Source organism: Spermophilus citellus, assembly GCF_964194105.1.
Source record: "Spermophilus citellus genome assembly, chromosome: 13".
NCBI classification, from domain to species: Eukaryota; Metazoa; Chordata; class Mammalia; order Rodentia; family Sciuridae; genus Spermophilus; species Spermophilus citellus.
Window position 1 is genome coordinate 22,038,332 of NC_138193.1, and position 18,550 is coordinate 22,056,881.

The window sequence follows — 18,550 nt, forward strand, 5'->3', positions numbered from 1 at the left end:
CAGGGTGCAAAGGAACCCCCTGGATCCTCTGACTGACCCTCTTTGTAGTGCTCAGGGCCTGGCTGCCTCTGAGCTGTGCCCTCAGCAGGTGGAGGCAGCAGGAGGAACAGCTGGGGTAGCCCAGCCTCACACTTCTGCTCCCTGGGAGGTTTTTGTCATGGCCTGTGTCACTGTGGGAGGGGAACTGTTACTTTGTTGACAGTAATAATCAGCAACATCTTCAGGCTCCAGGATGTTGCTGGTGAGAGTGAAATCTGTCCCAGATCCACTGCCACTGAACCTGGAGGGGACCCCAGATTGCAAAGTGTTTGCATATCTGATGAGGAGCTTAGGAGCTTGACCTGGTTTCTGCTGATGCCAGTGTAAATTACTGCTAATGCCCTGACTGGCCCTGCAGGTGATGGTGACTCTGTCTCCTGCAGCCACTGTTTGCTTCATGGCCTGGTCCCCACAACCACAAGGACATCAATGCCTAGATCACACACTGGCACAAGTGCACTTGAGCTCATGTGAGGGCTGTAACTTATTTCAGAAAACTCTGCCATGAACCTGAGTACCCTCAAACATCAGAGAATGTCTGGGTTTTACATTGAAAAAAAAGGTGAATTCTATTAAACTTTAGGTACATTTACTTTTCCCTACTCGGGCTATTTCGTGAAGACCTTAAAAGAGCACACTACAGGGATACTGCCACATCGATGTTCATTGCAGCACAATTCACAATTGCTAGACTGTGGAATCAACCCAGATGCCCTTCAATAGATGGATGGATAAAAAAAATGTGGCATTTATACACCATGGAGTATTATGCAGCACTAAAAAATGACAAAATCACGGAATTTGCAGGGAAATGGATGGCACTAGAGCAGATTATGCTTAGTGAAGCTAGCCAATCCCTAAAAAACAAATACCAAATGTCTTCTTTGATATAATGAGAGCAACTAAGAACAGAACAGGGAGGCTGAGCAGGAAGAAAAGATTAGCATTAAACAGAGACATGAGGCGGGAGGGAAAGGGAGAAAAAAAGGGAAATCACATGGAAATGGAGGGAGACCCTCATTGTTATACAAAATTACATATAAGAGTTTACGAGGGGAATGGGATAACAAACATGGAGGGAAATGATTTACAGTAGATGGGGTAGAGAGAGAAGATGGGAGGGAAGGGGAGGGGGGATATTAGAGGATAGGAAAGGTAGCAGAATACAACAGTCACTAATATGGCAGTATGTAAAAATGTGATGTGTAACCGATGTGATTCTGCAATCTGTATTTGGGGTAAAAATGGGAGTTCATAACCCAATTGATTCTAATCTATGAAATATGATTTGTCATGAGCTTTGAAATGTTGTGAACATCCAATAAAAAAAAAAGAAAAAAATCTATTTGGAAATGGAAAAGAAAGGTACAAGAGCAAAAATGATTTTTTGAAGTGATACAAAAATAGCTTGTGTGTAAAATATCAATAAAGTTTTAATGTACCCCAAATAGAGGAGGGAGAGCCCCCAGGAGGGTGGTGCTTTATACAAGGGTCAATCTTGGGAAGGCAGTTGGGACTGAGGAGCAGCCTCAGGATCAGGTAACTAATTACAGCTCTCTTTCCTTGAGTTTTGACTTGAAGGGAGTGGGGAAGCTCTCTACATGGACCTAGAGTACGTGGAATAGAATTTGAAAATATCATGCTTCCAATCCAGTACACAGAGCTCACAGGCATGCACACCTGGTGTCCAATAGAAGCTCCCTCTCAGTCAGATTGTTTTCACATTTGAATTCAATAATCTTGGCACAATTCCAGGCTATAAGTGTGATGTTCTCCTGTATGAAATTGTTTTGTGAAGATAACTGGTGAGTGTGTCTATCAGAAGCCACAGTGTAGAAATATCATTTTATTTTTATATTTTTTGCAATGTTTGGGATAAAATCTAGGTAATGCTGAAAAATAAATGACTAAAAAGAGATATAATTTTATAAACTAATTTGTGAAAATTATTAACAAAACTGAGGTCCAAATTTGTATTTTCAATGTTAGGGTTTTATGCCAAATATCATTTTGAAAAAGTGAAAGAGTACATAGAAAACACTTTATTCTAAGAGGCAGATGACACCTCTGGGAATCAGCAGATTCAGAGCAAAGTTATAATTCATGTACAGATACCGGGTATCCATAGCAAGTTTCTCTTTTAATTTACACCTCATCATGAGCTCACTCTGAGAACCATGAGGGTTGTCCTCATTGGTTAATGCCAAGGGGTAGGGGGGCCTGGATAGGCTTTGACCTGAATGCATTAGCATCATAATGTGCCACAAGTAAGGTGACTTCCCCCAAAGTGTAGCCAGAATGAAGGGTAGCACTGATATATTTTATCAAGCCAATATTTAAGAAGAGTGTATGGTCACAACCTCTGTGTGGAAAGATGTGTGTCCTTGTCAAAGATCTGTGCATGAATTCCTGGACAGCAGGTTGGTTCAGGGCATGGAGGGAGAAGACAGAAATCAGAGTCCAAGTGATCCTGAGAAGATATACACTTGTCAAAAGCAGATGAGAACTGTCCTCAAATGAAGATAGAGTAAAATTGGGAACAATCAGAAGAAACAAAAATAGGGAGGAAATTTTAATTTCTGTCCCTGCAAACAGAGTGCTCAGCAGAGGCTGCAGCTTTGCTGTGGCAGGCTAGTGATGGAAAGAGGGAAGGGAAAGGGCACAGTGAGGACTTCTTAGATTTCTGCTCCATGACGTACTTCCCTCAGATCATGTGCCATGTGTGGTATTTGGTTCCAGACCATGAGTCACTGTTTTAAGAAAAAAAAAAAAAGTTTCTGCTAGAATCAAAACAGCTATATTGATGTCATTGCATGTGTACTTCTATAGACTGTGCTTTGGTTTCAACTTCAGGTTACCCCCTACATGTACTGTGTTAATGCAGGAATATTCAGAGGTGAAATGACAAGACTAGGAGAGCTGAGGTTATTCAGTCCTTCCTGGCCTGAGTGGACTAACTGAGTGGTGACTGAGGGCAGGGGGTGTGGCTGGAGGAGGTGGTCACTAGGGATGAGCCCTGGAAGGTGCATCTTCCCTGAGGCCCCTTCCCCTCTCTCCTTGCACTTCCTGGACACCAAGTGTGAAGCAGCTATCCTTGCCCACAACCTTCTGCCCTGAAGTTCTGCCCACCTGGACCCAGAGCAATGGGGTCAGCTGACCATGGACTGAAAGACAATTCTGTTGACCTAGAGCTCTAGATCCAGGGAAAAGTACTTCAGAAATCAAGGTAAAATCAAGAGCCCCTCAGTGTAGAAAAAGAAAGAGAATAATACATAGCTAACCCCAAAGTGGGGGCAAAGTGCTCTCTAAAGAAATAATATGTGATAGGAACATGGACCTTGGAACACAGGATGAAGAAGGACCACAGAGGAGGAAGAGATGACAAGCATTTGACAGCTGGGCTGACCACTGCACATTGTGGACATCTATCCAAACATCACTGTGACATCACAGGTCACCAGGGAAATGCAAATTAAAACACATGAGAAAACAGCCCCCTTGAGGGATGGCCAAGTCTAGGAGGGAGCAGCCCACAGGCAGCAAGAGGGTATCCCAGGCCCCATCCCTGATGCTAAGCTGGTCCTGGCTGCAGTCACAAGCCACTCCCAGCATCTGAGTGTTCTGGAGAGTGTCCACAAGCTGTCTCCAAGATGAAGACAGGACATACTAGACAGTGTAACAGATTCTGATAACACTAGGCATTCTGGTATGAAACTAAAGATGGTGAATGTACACATCTAAAAATAAATAAAAATCTACAAATGAAACTTATAGGAACTGTGTTCAGCATTGAAAACTTGAAGGACACAAGCCTGCCCTTCACTAGGGAATGGATCAATACTGTCCAAGAGCCAGAAGTAGAGTTGTACTCAGCACTGAAAAGAACACAGCTATCAAGAAGTCTGCAGTGATTCTTGCCTATAATCCCAATAACTGGAACTGAGGCATGAAGAGCACAAGTTTAAGGCGAGGTTCAACAATTTAGCCTGGACCCAATAACTTAGATAGATCCAGTCTCAAACAACAACAACAACAACAACAACAACAACAAAAAGAGAACACAAACAAAAGAAAAGCAAACAAACAAACAAAAAAACAAACCCCACCAAACCAAACCAAACAAACCAAGAAAAATAAAAAATAAAAATAAAATAAAATAAAGTACTGTGAATATAGCTAAGTGGTTGCACATGCCTGCATTAAGGACCAAGTTTGAAGAAAAAATTAAAAAGGAGGAAAAAAAAGAAAACAGCTATCATGTAATGAAAATCCATGAAGGAAGGAAACTTACATGCAAAGCACTCAGGTGAGAGCCAGTCTGAATGGCCTACCTGCTGTAAATTCCAGGCCGGTGTCACTCAGCCAAGGTGAAACTACAGGATGGAAAATCATGAACGTCTGCAGCAGAGAGGGGGGTGAGGAGCAGCTGGAGCTCAGACAGTGTGAGGGTGGGACCTGCATTGTGCCAGGCCATACTGTAGGATACACTTCACTGTCCAGTTGTCTACTTCCATAGAATGCACAAAGTGACCCTAGTGTGACCTATATATATGGGTAGAAGTTGATGAATTGTAATAGAAGCAACAGAGTCTGGGGTGGTGATGGAGGGGTGTGGGAGCAGGGGGTACACAGGAGAACTCTGTACTTCACCCAGTTATGCTGGGAACTTAAACTACACTAAAAATCAAAGACTTAAAATATTCCTGTGTGGAATACATGGTGAGGGCTGTCAATGAGCCATTATCATGGTCACCTGCTGGGGCTGAGCTGAAGGAAAGCTTCAGGGTGCAGAGGATCCCCCCTGGATCCTTCCACAAACCCTCCCTGTGGTCCTGGGACCCTGGTGTCTGTGAGCAGTGCCCTCAGCAGGTGGAGGCAGCAGGAGGAGCAGCTGGGGAAGCCCAGCCTCAAACTTCTGCTCCCTGGGAGGTTTTTGTCATGGCCTGTATCACTGTGGGAGGGGAACTGTAGCCTTGTAGACAGTAATAAGTGGCAACATCTTCAGGCTCCAGGCTGCTGATGGTGAGAGTGAAATCTGTCCCAGATCCACTGCCACTGAACCTGGAGGGGACTCCAGATTGCAAATTGTTTGCACCATAGATGAGGCGCTTAGGAGCTTGCCCTGGTTTCTGCTGATACCAGTGTAAATTACTGCTAATACCCTGACTGGCCCTGCAGGTGAGGGTGACTCTGTCTCCAAGAGACACAGGCAAAAAGGATGGAGACTGGGTCATCGTGATGTCACATCTGACACCTGCCATTGGAAAAATAAATATAAATATTCTTATGAGAGTTATGTTACAATAGGACACTCCTGTGTAGCCAGGCAGCACTGACCACACTGTGATTAGTAAATCCCCAGGACTGTCCCTCCTTACCTGGGAGGCAGAGCAGCAGGAGCCCCAGGAGCTGAGCAGGGGCCCTCATGGCCATGCTGTGTCCTGACTGGGACTGACTCCTGCACAGGGTGTGAGCAGCCTCTTAAGAAGTCCTCAGGGCAGTGGGCTGTGCTGTGGGCACATGCAAATCAGTAGGGCTGGGCAGGCTAGGCACAGCTGCAGGGAGGCTCCTCCTGGTGAATTAACATTGGCTCAGTGTGTCCAGGTGTCCCAGGTCAGAACAGGGCAGCTCAGATTTGCTTGGGGGTAACATAGTTCCCTGGGTCCACAGGACACAGTCAGCCCCCTGAGCTGTGAGGGGTGATCTGTAGTCAGTATCTGGTTCAGGCCCGGCTGTCCTTGTGTCCTAAGCACAGTTCTGAGTTGGTGACCTTTGGAGGAGGAGGGGGCATTACAGAAGCAATGGGATAGTTTATGCTTTGGAAGTAAAAACAGAAATTATTTTAAAAAGGTTATCAATCACTGTAGGCCTGGTTGGTTTTACACACACAGACACACAGCAGAAATTATATATATATATATATATATATATATATATATATATATATATATATATATATATATATTTTTTTTTTTTTCCCCAAAGAACAATGTTCTTTTGAGATCTTGAGATCCCTGCTCTTCCCAAGTATCCCTCCTGGTCTTGCTATTGCTCTCCCCCGTTGGCCATGGGGCTCCTTCCTCCCCTCTCAGATGCATCTCCAGATGCCCCTGGGCCTTCCCTTGTCCACACAGAGGAACAGTCACACAACTACACACCACATATCACAGCAGACTCCACACAGAATTCATCTGAGATTGAAATGATTCTGCTCACTTTCTCTCCTGCAGTCACTCTTTCCTGCATGTCTTGGTCCCCACAAATGATATTATGCCAAATATCATTGTTGGAAGAGTGAACAAGTAGAGAGATTACTTTAGGTTAAGATGCAGATAATACTGTCAGTAATCAGGTCACACACTGGGTCACACAATGGCTTAGGTGCACCTGACCTGTCTGTGTGAGGGCTGTTACTTGCTCCTGCCAACTCTGCCATGCAGCTGAAAACCCTCAAGCACAAGAGTATGTCCTGGATTTTATATTACATAAAAATATGGTGAACTCCGCTAAACTTCAGGTACAACTTTCACAGTTGACACAGATCAATTGGGCAATGAGAATGAAAGTTACAAGAGCAACAAAGATCTTTTGAAATGATACAAAGAGACCTTCTATGTAAAATGTCAGCTAAAGTTTATTGTTCCCCACAAAGGAGGACAGAGAGACCCCAGGAGGTTGGTGCTTGATGGGAGGGTCCATCCTGGGAAGGAGGTTGGGGGCTGAGGACTGACTCATGCAGCCATCTGACATCAGGACCAGGTGGCTAGTTACAACTGTCTCTCCTGAGCTCTGACCCTAGAAGGAGAGGGGAAGGTTAGACACATTCCTAGAGTAAGTGGAGCCGAAGTTGAAAACAGCATCCTCACATCCAGTGCATAGAGTTCACACACAGGAAGCCCTGAGTGCCCCACAGAAGGTCCCCTCTCACTCAGGCTGTTCTAACATTTGGTCTCAACAATCATGGCACACAACTCCAAAGTATAACATATGGTGATCTCCAATATGAAATTTTTCTGTAGAGATAATTTTTGAGTGTGTCTGGCAGGAGGCACACTGTAGAAATATCATTGTCAATAACATGTTTTTACTATGTTTGGGATCAAATCTGTGCTAAACTGAAAAGTGATTGTTCAAAAAATGATTTTCATATAATTAGTGAAAATCATTAATGAAATGCCATTAACTGAGACCTATATCTGTATTTTTGATGCTGATATTTTTATGCCAAATATCATTGTTGGAAGAGTGAACACGTAGAGAGATTACTTTGTTAAGATGCAGATAATACTGTCAGTAATCAGCAGATACATGTCCAAGTTATAATTCATGGACATTATCCTGATGTCCACTACCAAGTTTCTGTCCTCCCTGGGCAACTCTGCATGATCTTGCTCCAGGAATAACAGGGATTGTCTCAATTAGATAATGTCAAGGGGGAGAAAAAACAAACTAGGCTTTGACCTGAATGGATTAGCCTCATACAATGGCATATGTAAGGTGTACACTGTATGCTCCCAGAGTGTAGCCAGAATAATGGGTTCACAGGGGTCACACCCAGCATCTCATTGGGTGGTTCTTCTTCCTACCAAAGAGGGTGTAAACCACCTGAAAACTTAAAGTCTAAAATAATTGGTTAAAAACAAAAGACAAAGAGTTAGAAATATATTACAAAAGCCAAGCCCCTGATACATCCAATCTGCACAAGAGCCGGAATTAGACAAAGGAAAGATGGCTTGGGTGGTTTATTTAAGGGGGTACATCAAAGGCAGGGATAAAGTCTCAAGGGGAATCCTTGCTTCCTGTTGTCTTGCAGTCAGCAGTTTGTTTGGCACCTTGGCAGGTCACTCCCATCTCAGGTGCTGTGTGAGCCATGGCAGAGTGGGATAGAAATTCACAGTGTCTCTAGCAATTTACCTGAGAAAATGTCCACTGGTTATTCCCAGACACAAGATGTTCCTATCCACCAGGCTTCCATGCACAGTGACCCACACACAACCCATGCACAGCTCGTGACAATGGTGGATCTCCTATATTACATTAACCTAGTAGATATTTAGGAAGAGCATATGGTGTGTGGACAGGGGGTGCCCTGGTCAAAGGTCTGTGTATGGACCCCTGGAGAGCTGCTTGACTGAGGGCCTGTAAAAGAAGACAGGAAATCAGACACAGTGATCCTGAGAGATGCAGCAGATGGGCTCGTGGAGGGGGTTCTGCATGTGCAGACTTTATGGATTCTGTGAAACAGCAGAGAAAGTGCCACAGAGGAGAGCTAAGTGGCCATGTGAGCTGGAAGCTTCTCTCCTCTGGAAGACTGCCTGGTCTCTGTGTCCCTCACTTCCACCACATTTGCACAATAGATCCTTGATCGAATGGAGGCAGGAATGGGGGTCACAACAAGTACCACGTCTCTCCACCACCTCTACTGGTGCTGCTGGTACTACAGCCACCTCAAGGTATCTGATTTCTCTGCTTCAGAACCAAATGTCACCTGTCACCCATGGAGTGCTGGAGTTTCAGATCACTGTCCCCTGGTGGGCTATAGTGCATTCCTCTTAAACACACCTGTGCTGTGGGTCAAGTTAGCCTTCCTGCCCATGGCACTCTGAGGAGCATCAGCATCCAGACACTCAGACAGGGTGTGGTTGACTGAGATGGCAATCTTCTCACCAGGGCCTACTGTGTGCTGCAGGACCAGGAACACTAAATGAGCACAGCACACAATCAGAAATCACAATTCTTGATGGTTTGTGCCAAGTTGTGTAATTGAACTATATTAAGTATGTTTCTTTTTCTCATTTGATGGTTGAGAAGAAGATGCCCTGGAGGACATAAGGCCTGAGCAACAGTAATGCACACTTGTCAAAAGAAGGTAAGAGCATAACATAAAATCAGGAACAGTCAGAAGAAAGCACACGAGGACACTATTTTAAGCCCTGACCCTGCGAACACAGGGTCAGCAGAAGCTGCAGCTTTTCTGTGCAGGCCCAGGATGGAGAAGAGTCAGGGAGCAGGAAAGGGGAGGACTTCTTAGATTTCTGTTCTATGACAAGCTTTAATCAGGATCATGTGTCATGTGGGGTATTTGATTTCAAACCTGGCCACCAAAAGTTACTGTTTTAAAAAAATTAAATGCAAGTGAGAGTGAAGAGAGTTATTTTACAGTGATTGCCTGTGTTCTTCTTTAGGTTTCGTTATGGTTTGGGCATAAGAGTGTCCCTATAAAGCTGCTGTGTTAATGCAGGAATATTCAGAGGTGAAATGACAAGATTTTGAGAGCTGAGCCTGATCAGTCCTTCCGGGCCTGAGTGGACTAACTGGGTGGTGACTGAGGGCATGTGGGAGTGGCTGGAGGAAGAGGACACTAGGGGTGAGCCTGGAAGGTTCTCCCTGAGGCCCCTTCCCCTCTCTCCTTGTACTTCCTGGCCACCATGGGTGAAGCATCTCTACTCCTCCACACCCTTCTGCCCTGATGTTCTGCACATGTGGGCCCAGAGCAATGGGGTCAGGTGATCATGGATGGAAAATCTGAACCCATGAGCCCAAATAAACTTTTTCTGACTATGTTAGATTTGTGCTAAATTTTTACAGCAACAATGTAAAACTGACCAACACAGACTGGTGATCAGAAGAATTTGCCTTGAATTCAGACATCTGTAGTTCCAAAGTGCTTCCAAGGAAGTTTCTAGGCCTAGAGAAAAAACAAACAAATAAATAAAAATGAACCTTTTACCTGGGTGGGTCCTGCCCTTCTATAGGCCATAAATCACAGCACTGGCCTGTACTAGGGTCTGGTCAGTCATTCAGAATTTCCAGCCCTGTGATGTGACTTAATTCCCAAAATGTCCAGGTAGCAAAGAACACACTCATCTTCATAAAACCTGAATAACCTCCTATGAATAAGAAAGTTCAGTCAGTTCACATTAACACTGAGGTAAAATGTTCCTAAGGATCATCTGAACAGGATTTTAATCAGCCACAACAAAAGTGCAACAACCAGCAATTACAAATGTGTTTGAAACAAATGAAGAACAAACAGAAAGCATCAGCCAGGGAACAGAAACTGTGCAAGGACAGAGAAAGAAAAGTTCCAGAACTGAAAACTGCATTCATCATAATAAGTGCCCAGTGGGGAGCTGAGCAGATGAATGGAGCAGACAGAGGAAGGAGGCAGCAGGAGGGACAGCCATGGTCACACCCAGCTAGAGATCCTTGGAGACAGCGGAGTGGGCCAGGGAACAGGGACTCTGATCACCAGCTGGTGCCTGCCAGCCCACCCCACAGCCACACTGCCAGCTTCTGAAGACAGAGATAGAGATCTTAAAAGCTGGGAGGGAAAAGCAACTCCATAGCTTTATGGGAGAAGCAACTGGAATGAACAGAGAATTTCTTCCCTGGAAACAGGGAGGACAAAGGAAAAGACACACTTTCAAGTGTTGAAGAAAAAGTCTGTGGACCTAGAACTCTAGATCCTGGGAACCGTTCCTCAGGAATCAAGGTAAACTCAAGAGTGCTCAGTTGTAGAAACATGAAGAAATTGTGTAGCTGACCCCAAAGTGGCTAGGAAGGGCTCTATAGAGCATGGAGACATGACAGGAGTGGGGACTAGGAACACAAGATGGGGAAGGAACAGAAAGGATGGACAAGTGACAAGAATTTGAGAGCTGGATCTTACCAATGCACATTGTGTACATTGGACCAAACATCACTGTGACATCCCAGGTCACCAGGGAAATGCAAATTAAAACACATGAGGAAACATCCCCCCTGAGGGATGGCCATGTCCAGGAGGGAGCACCCCACAGACAGCATGAGGGGAGTCCAGGCCCCATCCCTGCTGCTGAGTTGTTCCTGGCTGCAGTTCACAAGCCACTCACAGCAGCTGAGTGTTCTGGGGAGTGTCCACAAGCTGTCTCCAAGATGAAGATAGGCCTGCAAGACAGTGTGACAGATTTTGATAACACTATGCATTCCCCTATGAAACATAAGATGGTGAAAATACACATCTAAAAAGTAAATAAAAATCTACAAATGAAAACTTATAAAAACTGTGTTCAGCATTGAAAACTTGGAGGGCACAAACCTGCCCTTCTCTGGGGGAATGAAATGATACTATCAAAGAACCAGAGAGTAGCATATTACTCGGCAATGAAAAGAATACAGCTATCATGGGTGCTGTGGTGCTCACCTGTAACCCCACCAACTGGGAGGCTGAGGCAGAGGATCACAAGTTTAAGGCCCATTTCAGCAATGTAGCAAGGACCTAACAACTTGGAGAGATCCTGTTTAAAAAAAAAATTTAATGTGACTTTAAATGTAGCTGAGTGGTAGTGCGTGTCTGGATTCAATACCAAATTTGAAGAAAAACTTGAAAAAGTAAAAAGAAAATAACTCTCTATTCTGTAATGGAAACCCCTGGATGAGGTTTACACAAACCTCCACAGCACTCAGGGTTACAGGCCAGTCTGAACATCATCCATACTGTGAGTGCCAGGCAGGTGTCACTCAGCCCAGGTGAAACTACAGGATGGAAAATCATGAAGGTCTGCATCAGAGAGGGGAGTGAGGAGCAGCTGGAGCTCAGACAGTGTGAGGACAGGACCTGCACTGTGCCAGGCCACACTGCTGGACACACATCACTGTCCACTTGTCTAGTTCCACAGATTGCACAAAATGACCCTGGTGTGACCTGTAGACTTGGGCAGAGGTTGATGAATTGTAACAGAAGCAACAGAGTCTGGGGTGTTGATGGAGGGGCTGTGGGAGCAGGGGGACACAGGAGAACCCTGTACTTCACCCCAATTTTCCTGGATACTTAAACTACACTAAAAAACAAAGTCTTAAAATATTCCCATGTGGAATACATGGAGAGACCTGTCTCTTGCACGACACCAACTATTGCTTGTTTCAGGCCCTTAAGGTCTAAATTCTGTCCTGTCACATATCATTGAGGCTGTTATCATGGTCACCTGCTGGGGCTTAGCTGAAGGAAAGGGTCAGGGTTCAGAGGAACCCTCTGGATCCTCTGACTTACCCTCCTTGTAGTGCTCAGGGCCTGGCTGCCTCTGAGCTGTGTCCTCAGTAGGTGGAGGCAGCAGGAGGAACAGCTGGAGAAGCCCATCCTCACACTTCTGCTCCCTGGGAGGTTTTTGTCATGGCCTGTATCACTGTGGGAGGATACCTGTTACTTTGTTGACAGTAATAATCAGCAACATCTTCAGGCTCCAGGCTGCTGCTGATGAGAGTGAACTCTGTCCCAGATCCACTGCCACTGAACCTCAAGGGGACCCCAGATTGCAAAGTGCTTGCATATGTGATGAGGAGCTTAAGAGCTTGTCCTGGTTTCTGCGGATGCCACTGTAAACTATTGCTAATGCCCTGACTTGCCATGCAGTTGATGGTGACTCTCTCTCCTTAAGATGCAGACAAGGAGGATGGAGACTGGGTCATCGTGATGTCACACCTGACACCTGACATTGGAAACATAAAAGAAATATCCTTGTAAGTAGTGATGTTATAAGAGGATTTCCCTGAGTAGCCAGGCAGCACTGACCACACTGTGATTAGTAAATCCCCAGGACTGTCCCTCCTTACCTGGGATGCAGTGCAGCAGGAGCCCCAGCAGCTGAGAAGGGACACTCATGGCCATGTTGTGTCCTGACGGGGACTGACTCCTGCATAGGGTGTGAGCAGCCTCTTAAGAAGTCCTCAGGGCAGTGGGCTGTGCTGTAAGAACGTGCAATAAGCAGGGCTGGGCAGGCTGGGCACAGCTGCAGCGTGGGCTCATATGTCACTCAGCACAGGTCAGGTGCCCATTGTCCCAGTTCAGTTGAGAGCAGCACACATGTGCCAGAGCAGAATATGATTTCACCTGGAACACACAGGACACAACCAGAATACTCTCCTGTGAGGAGTGACTTATTGCTTCTTCATATCCAGGAAAAGCTTTTCTTGTGTTTCCTATGGACATTTCTTTATTAGTGATCATAAGAACAGGAAAAAATTAAGAGATAAAGGGTCAATTCATGCTTACAATGTGAAAAGTGCACTGAAGGCAGGAAGAAATTACAATTTGTAAACTCTGTGACCTGGTTTAAGTTTCTCTGGACATTGGCCTTGCTGGACCAGGAGTCCAGGGTAGGATGGAACCCAATATTATTCTGCCCTTCCTACCTCAGTATCCCTAAGACACTGTGATGGTTCCTCCCATCCTGAGAAGAGCAGGCAAAGCCTAAACAGGCTCTTTCCTAGGTATGTTTCTGGAGAGGTTAGAGTAATTTCAGAAGCAAGGTTTAGTTCCTTTCATGGCTTTAGTGAAGATGCAGCTCAGCCCACCCTGGGCCCCTGTGCACTGAACAGTGACCTGCCCCTTGATGAGGGCTCTGGGGACATCCTGAGGACTGCACTGGAATTGTGACACCTCTCTCTTCCACTTCTGTCCCCTCCTCTCTGGACACCTCCAGGTCTGGTCACAATCACTGAATGGGCTCTCAGTGTGTTCTGTCCCCTCTTTGAATTCATAAGGACAGTCAATCCTCATTGCTCACCTGGGGCACCCTCAGAGCAGGGCCTTGTCCTCCCACCAGCCTGGGCCTCTGCTGACCTGCATTCTGACTCCACTTTATGAATCCCTGTTTTGGGTTGTGGTTATTATAGTCACAAAGTAGATAAGAAACTCTACCTGAGCTTGCATCTTGGGAGACACAGACCAGCTCCCTGTGGGCCTGAGTGCAGGGCAGAGCTCTCAAGCCTTAGTGGCCACCATGGGACAGGATCACTTCTCCTGTCCCAGGGCTTCTAGATCAGTTTTCTTGGATGGCTTATTTTCTGGTGCGTTGTCACGAGCTGTTCATGGGCTGTGTGTGGATTGTATTGTGCATAGTAGCCTCCTAAGAGGACAGGTTTGGCACTGCAAAGTCCCTGTCAGGGATTGATTACATGATGCAGGTGTTCCACCCCCTCTAGCTCTGCCTAAGATCCCAAACAGCACCTGAGATGGGTGTGACCTGCCAAGATGTCAGTCAATCTGTTGACACCAAGACATCATGAAGCAAGACCCAACTTTTGAAAACTTTATAAAGAAAACATGAGCGCTCTCTCTCTCTCTCTCTCTCTCTCTCTCTCTCTCTCTCTCTCTCTCTCTCTCCTCTCTCTCTCTCTCCTCTCTCTCTCTCTCCCTCCCTCTCTCTCTCTCTGTCATCTCTCTCTCTCTCTCTCTCTCTCTCTCTCTCTATCAGTGTGGAAGCTTAGCCCTTATGGTCAAGAGCTGTCCTGACATTGATGCCCCAAATTGTTTCTGTGATGTGGTTTTTTGCTGCCTTCTTCTTAGCTTAAACTTGCCACCAGCCCATTCAAGCCCCGTTTGTCTCACCTGTGCAGGTAGTGGTCAAGAGTGCATTTGCTCTCTAGTGACAGGTCTGGGGAGCCTCAATGTGCAGGATCTGTACCTGAGGTGCCAATGTCTTGGCCATGGATATTTTCTCCCCAGTTCCTGAAGTTGTTTCTCTTCCTTTATCACCAGGTGAGATTCTCTAGGAAACTCAAGTGACCACTCTCCCCAAGAAATTATCCTTCTCCTTAATGACAAAAGATTATAAGTTTATCTTGAATTCATAAGCCATGTTGGTCTTGGACAGTTGATGTCTTGGCTGTGTGACAAACATGAGATGCCAAAGATGTGGTTTTGTCAAAGAAAGAATGGACGTAGGGGACCCTGCGTGGTGCAGGCATAGGGATTGAGAAAGCGTGGGCTCCTGGTGTGGAGCTACCAACCCACCTACTGCTTCCAGAGCCTCTGTGAGACCCTTAGTATCTCCCAGGGGCTCTCAGGCCCAGGGCCAGCACTCAGCATTGGGTGGGGTCACCCAGGGCCCCAGGGGAATAGCAGGAAAGGTCCCAGAGGTGCTGCAGCCCCAGATGCCATCAGACACTTGGCTTCTACCCTCAGCCTCAGCAGGTGCTGAGCAAGGGAGGAACTTACCCAGGCCCCCTGAGGACCCCTGCTAAGATGCCCACCTTCCCTGTAGGAGTCCTGGGGCTCCAGGTTCACCTGTGACTTGTGTGTTCTTTGCCCAGGTGAGAGTAGCTTATATTTTTCTTTCTTAATCAAAAACAGGTTTATTGGATTATTTTTATATCAATAACAGACATACTTGGATGGTGACCCTGGGGATCTGCAAGGGAGGATGTGTCAGGAGCTTGGTCCCTGCCTGAGGTCTGGAGTCTGCTGTGGTCGGGGAGGTTCAACACATCACAGCTGTGACTCATCCCAGCCACTAACACAGGGACAGAGGACATAGAAACAGGAGGGGGAAGGAAAGGTGTCCCAGGTCACCTACACAGGAACCCTGTGCAGAGGTCAAGTTGAAGAAGAAAACAGATCGTTTGTGCAGCCCCTAGAAACAGATCAGAAAATCACTTTTGAAGGGAAAAGAAGAGGATGATAAGTAAGGAATATCATGCACATTTATGCTTTTTCAGCATTTTTAATGTTGGCTTGTCTAGCTGGGGACTGTGGTCAATTAACTAGTGATTGTTATTTGAATTATTTTGAAAAGGTTATCAATTACTGTAGTCCTGGTTGATTTTGCACACTGCAGAAGTAAAAAAAAAATGTGTATGCTTTTCAATGAATAATATTCTTCTGAGATCTTGGGGTCCCTGCTGTTTCCAGGGGCACCTTGTGGTTTTTGCTTTTGCTGTCCATTATTGGTCATGGGTATCCCACCTCCCATCTCAGATGGATCTCCAGAAGCCCCTGTGCCTTCCCGGATCCACAGAGAGGAAGAGCCACATGCTCCACACCTTGCTCACCACAGCAGACCTACACATAGTTCATCAGGGTTGAAATGATTCTGGCCACTGTCACTCCTGCAGCCACTGTTTGCTTCATGGCTTGGTCTCTACAACCACAAGGACATCAATGCCTTGATCACACACTGGCTGAAGTACACTTGAGCTCATGTGAGGGCTGTAACTTGTTCCAGCGAACTCTGCCATGAACCTGAATACCCTCAAACATCAGAGAATGTCTGGGTTTTATATCGAAAAAAAAAAAGGTGAATTCCATTAAACTTTAGGTACAATTACTTTCATAGTTGAAAAAAAAATATCTATTTGGAAATGGAAAAGAAAGTTACAAGAGCAAAAAAGATATTTTGAAGTGATACAAAGATAGCTTGTGTGTAAAATATCAACAGAGTTTTAATGTACCCCAAATAGAGAAGGGAGAGACCCCAGGAGGGTGGTGCTTCATGCAAGGGTCAATCTTGGGAAGGCTGTTGGGACTGAGGAGCAGCCTCAGGACCAGGTGACTAATTACAGCTCTCTTTCCTTGAGTTTTGACCTGAAGGGAGAGGGGAAGCTCTCTACATGGACCTAGAGTAGAGTGATTGAAATAGAATAGAACTTGAAAATATCATGCTTCCAATCCAGTGCGCAGAGCTCACAGACATGCACACCTGGTGTCCTATAAAAGCTCCCTCTCAGTCATTATTTTCACATTTGAATTCAATAATTTTGGCATAATTCCAGGCTATAAATGTGATATTCTCCTGTATGAAATTGTTTTTGAAGAAAACTGGTGACTGTGTCTATCAGAAGCCACAGTGTAGAAATATCATTTTATTTTTATATTTTTTGCAATGTTTGGGATAAAATCTGGGTAATGCTGAAAAATAAATGACTAAAAAGTAATATAATTTTATAAACTAATTTGTGAAAATTATTAACAAAACTGAGATCCAAATTTGTATTTTCAATGTTAGGGTTTTATGCCAAATATCATTTTGAAAAAGTGAAAGAGTACATAGAAAACACTTTATTCTAAGAAGCAGATGACACCTCTGGGAATCAGCAGATTCAGAGCAAAGTTATAATTCACGTACAGATACCGGGTATCCATAGCAAGTTTCTCTTTTAATTTACACCTCATCATGAGCTCACTCTGAGAACCATGAGGATTGTCCTCATTGGTTAATGCCAAGGGGTAGGGGGGCCTGGATAGGCTTTGACCTGAATGCATTAGCATCATAATGTGCCACAGGTAAGGTGACTTCCCCCACAGTGTAGCCAGAATGAAGGGTAGCTCTGATAATTTTATCAAGCCAATATTTAAGAAGAGTGTATGGTCACAACCTCTGTGTGGAAAGATGTGTGTCCTTGTCAAAGATCTGTGCATGAATTCCTGGACAGCAGGTTGGTTCAGGGCATGGAGGGAGAAGACAGAAATCAGAGTCCAAGTGATCCTGAGAAGATATACACTTGTCAAAAGCAGATGAGAACTGTCCTCAAATGAAGATAGAGTAAAATTGGGAACAATCAGAAGAAACAAAAATAGGGAGGAAATTTTAATTTCTGTCCCTGCAAACAGAGTGCTCAGCAGAGGCTGCAGCTTTGCTGTGGCAGGCTAGTGATGGAAAGAGGGAAGGGAAAGGGCACAGTGAGGACTTCTTAGATTTCTGCTCCATGACGTACTTCCCTTAGATCATGTGCCATGTGTGGTATTTGGTTCCAGACCATGAGTCACTGTTTTAAGAAAAAAAAAAAAGTTTCTGCTAGAATCAAAACAGCTATATTGATGTCATTGCATGTGTACTTCTGTAGACTGTGCTTTGGTTTCAACTTCAGGTTACCCCCTACATGTACTGTGTTAATGCAGGAATATTCAGAGGTGAAATGACAAGACTAGGAGAGCTGAGGTTATTCAGTCCTTCCTGGCCTGAGTGGACTAACTGGGTGGTGACTGAGGGCAGGGGGTGTGGCTGGAGGAGGTGGTCACTAGGGATGAGCCCTGGAAGGTGCATCTTCCCTGAGGCCCCTTCCCCTCTCTCCTTGCACTTCCTGGACACCAAGTGTGAAGCAGCTATCCTCACCCACACCCTTCTGCCCTGAAGTTCTGCCCACCTGGACCCAGAGCAATGGGGTCAGCTGACCATGGACTGAAAGACAATTCTGTTGACCTAGAGCTCTAGATCCAGGGAAAAGTACTTCAGAAATCAAGGTAAAATCAAGAGCCCCTCAGTTTAGAAAAAGAAAGAGAATAATAGATAGCTAACCCCAAAGTGGGAGCAAAGTGCTCTCTAAAGAAATAATATGTGATAGGAACATGGACCTTGGAACACAGGATGAAGAAGGACCACAAAGGAGGAAGAGATGACAAGCATTTGACAACTGGGCTGACCACTGCACATTGTGGACATCTGTCCAAACATCACTGTGACATCACAGGTCACCAGGGAAATGCAAATTAAAACACATGAGAAAACAGCCCCCTTGAGGGATGGCCAAGTCTAGGAGGGAGCAGCCCACAGGCAGCAGGAGGGGATCCCAGTCCCCATCCCTGATGCTAAGCTGGTCCTGGCTGCAGTCACAAGCCACTCCCAGCATCTGAGTGTTCTGGAGAGTGTCCACAAGCTGTCTCCAAGATGAAGACAGGACATACTAGACAGTGTAACAGATTCTGATAACACTAGGCATTCTGGTATGAAACTAAAGATGGTGAATGTACACATCT

At 45.4% G+C, this 18,550-nt stretch overlaps 1 long non-coding RNA gene across 1 annotated transcript; it reads right to left on the reverse strand.

The window, feature by feature from the left end:
- Positions 1-6,648: 6,648 nt before the first annotated feature.
- LOC308632978 lies at positions 6,649-12,748 on the reverse strand. Its single transcript, XR_014018668.1, has 3 exons — positions 12,631-12,748; positions 9,646-9,727; positions 6,649-6,834 (listed from the first exon to the last, which is right to left on the reverse strand). It is a non-coding gene; the product is annotated as an uncharacterized lncRNA (long non-coding RNA).
- Positions 12,749-18,550: the final 5,802 nt, after the last annotated feature.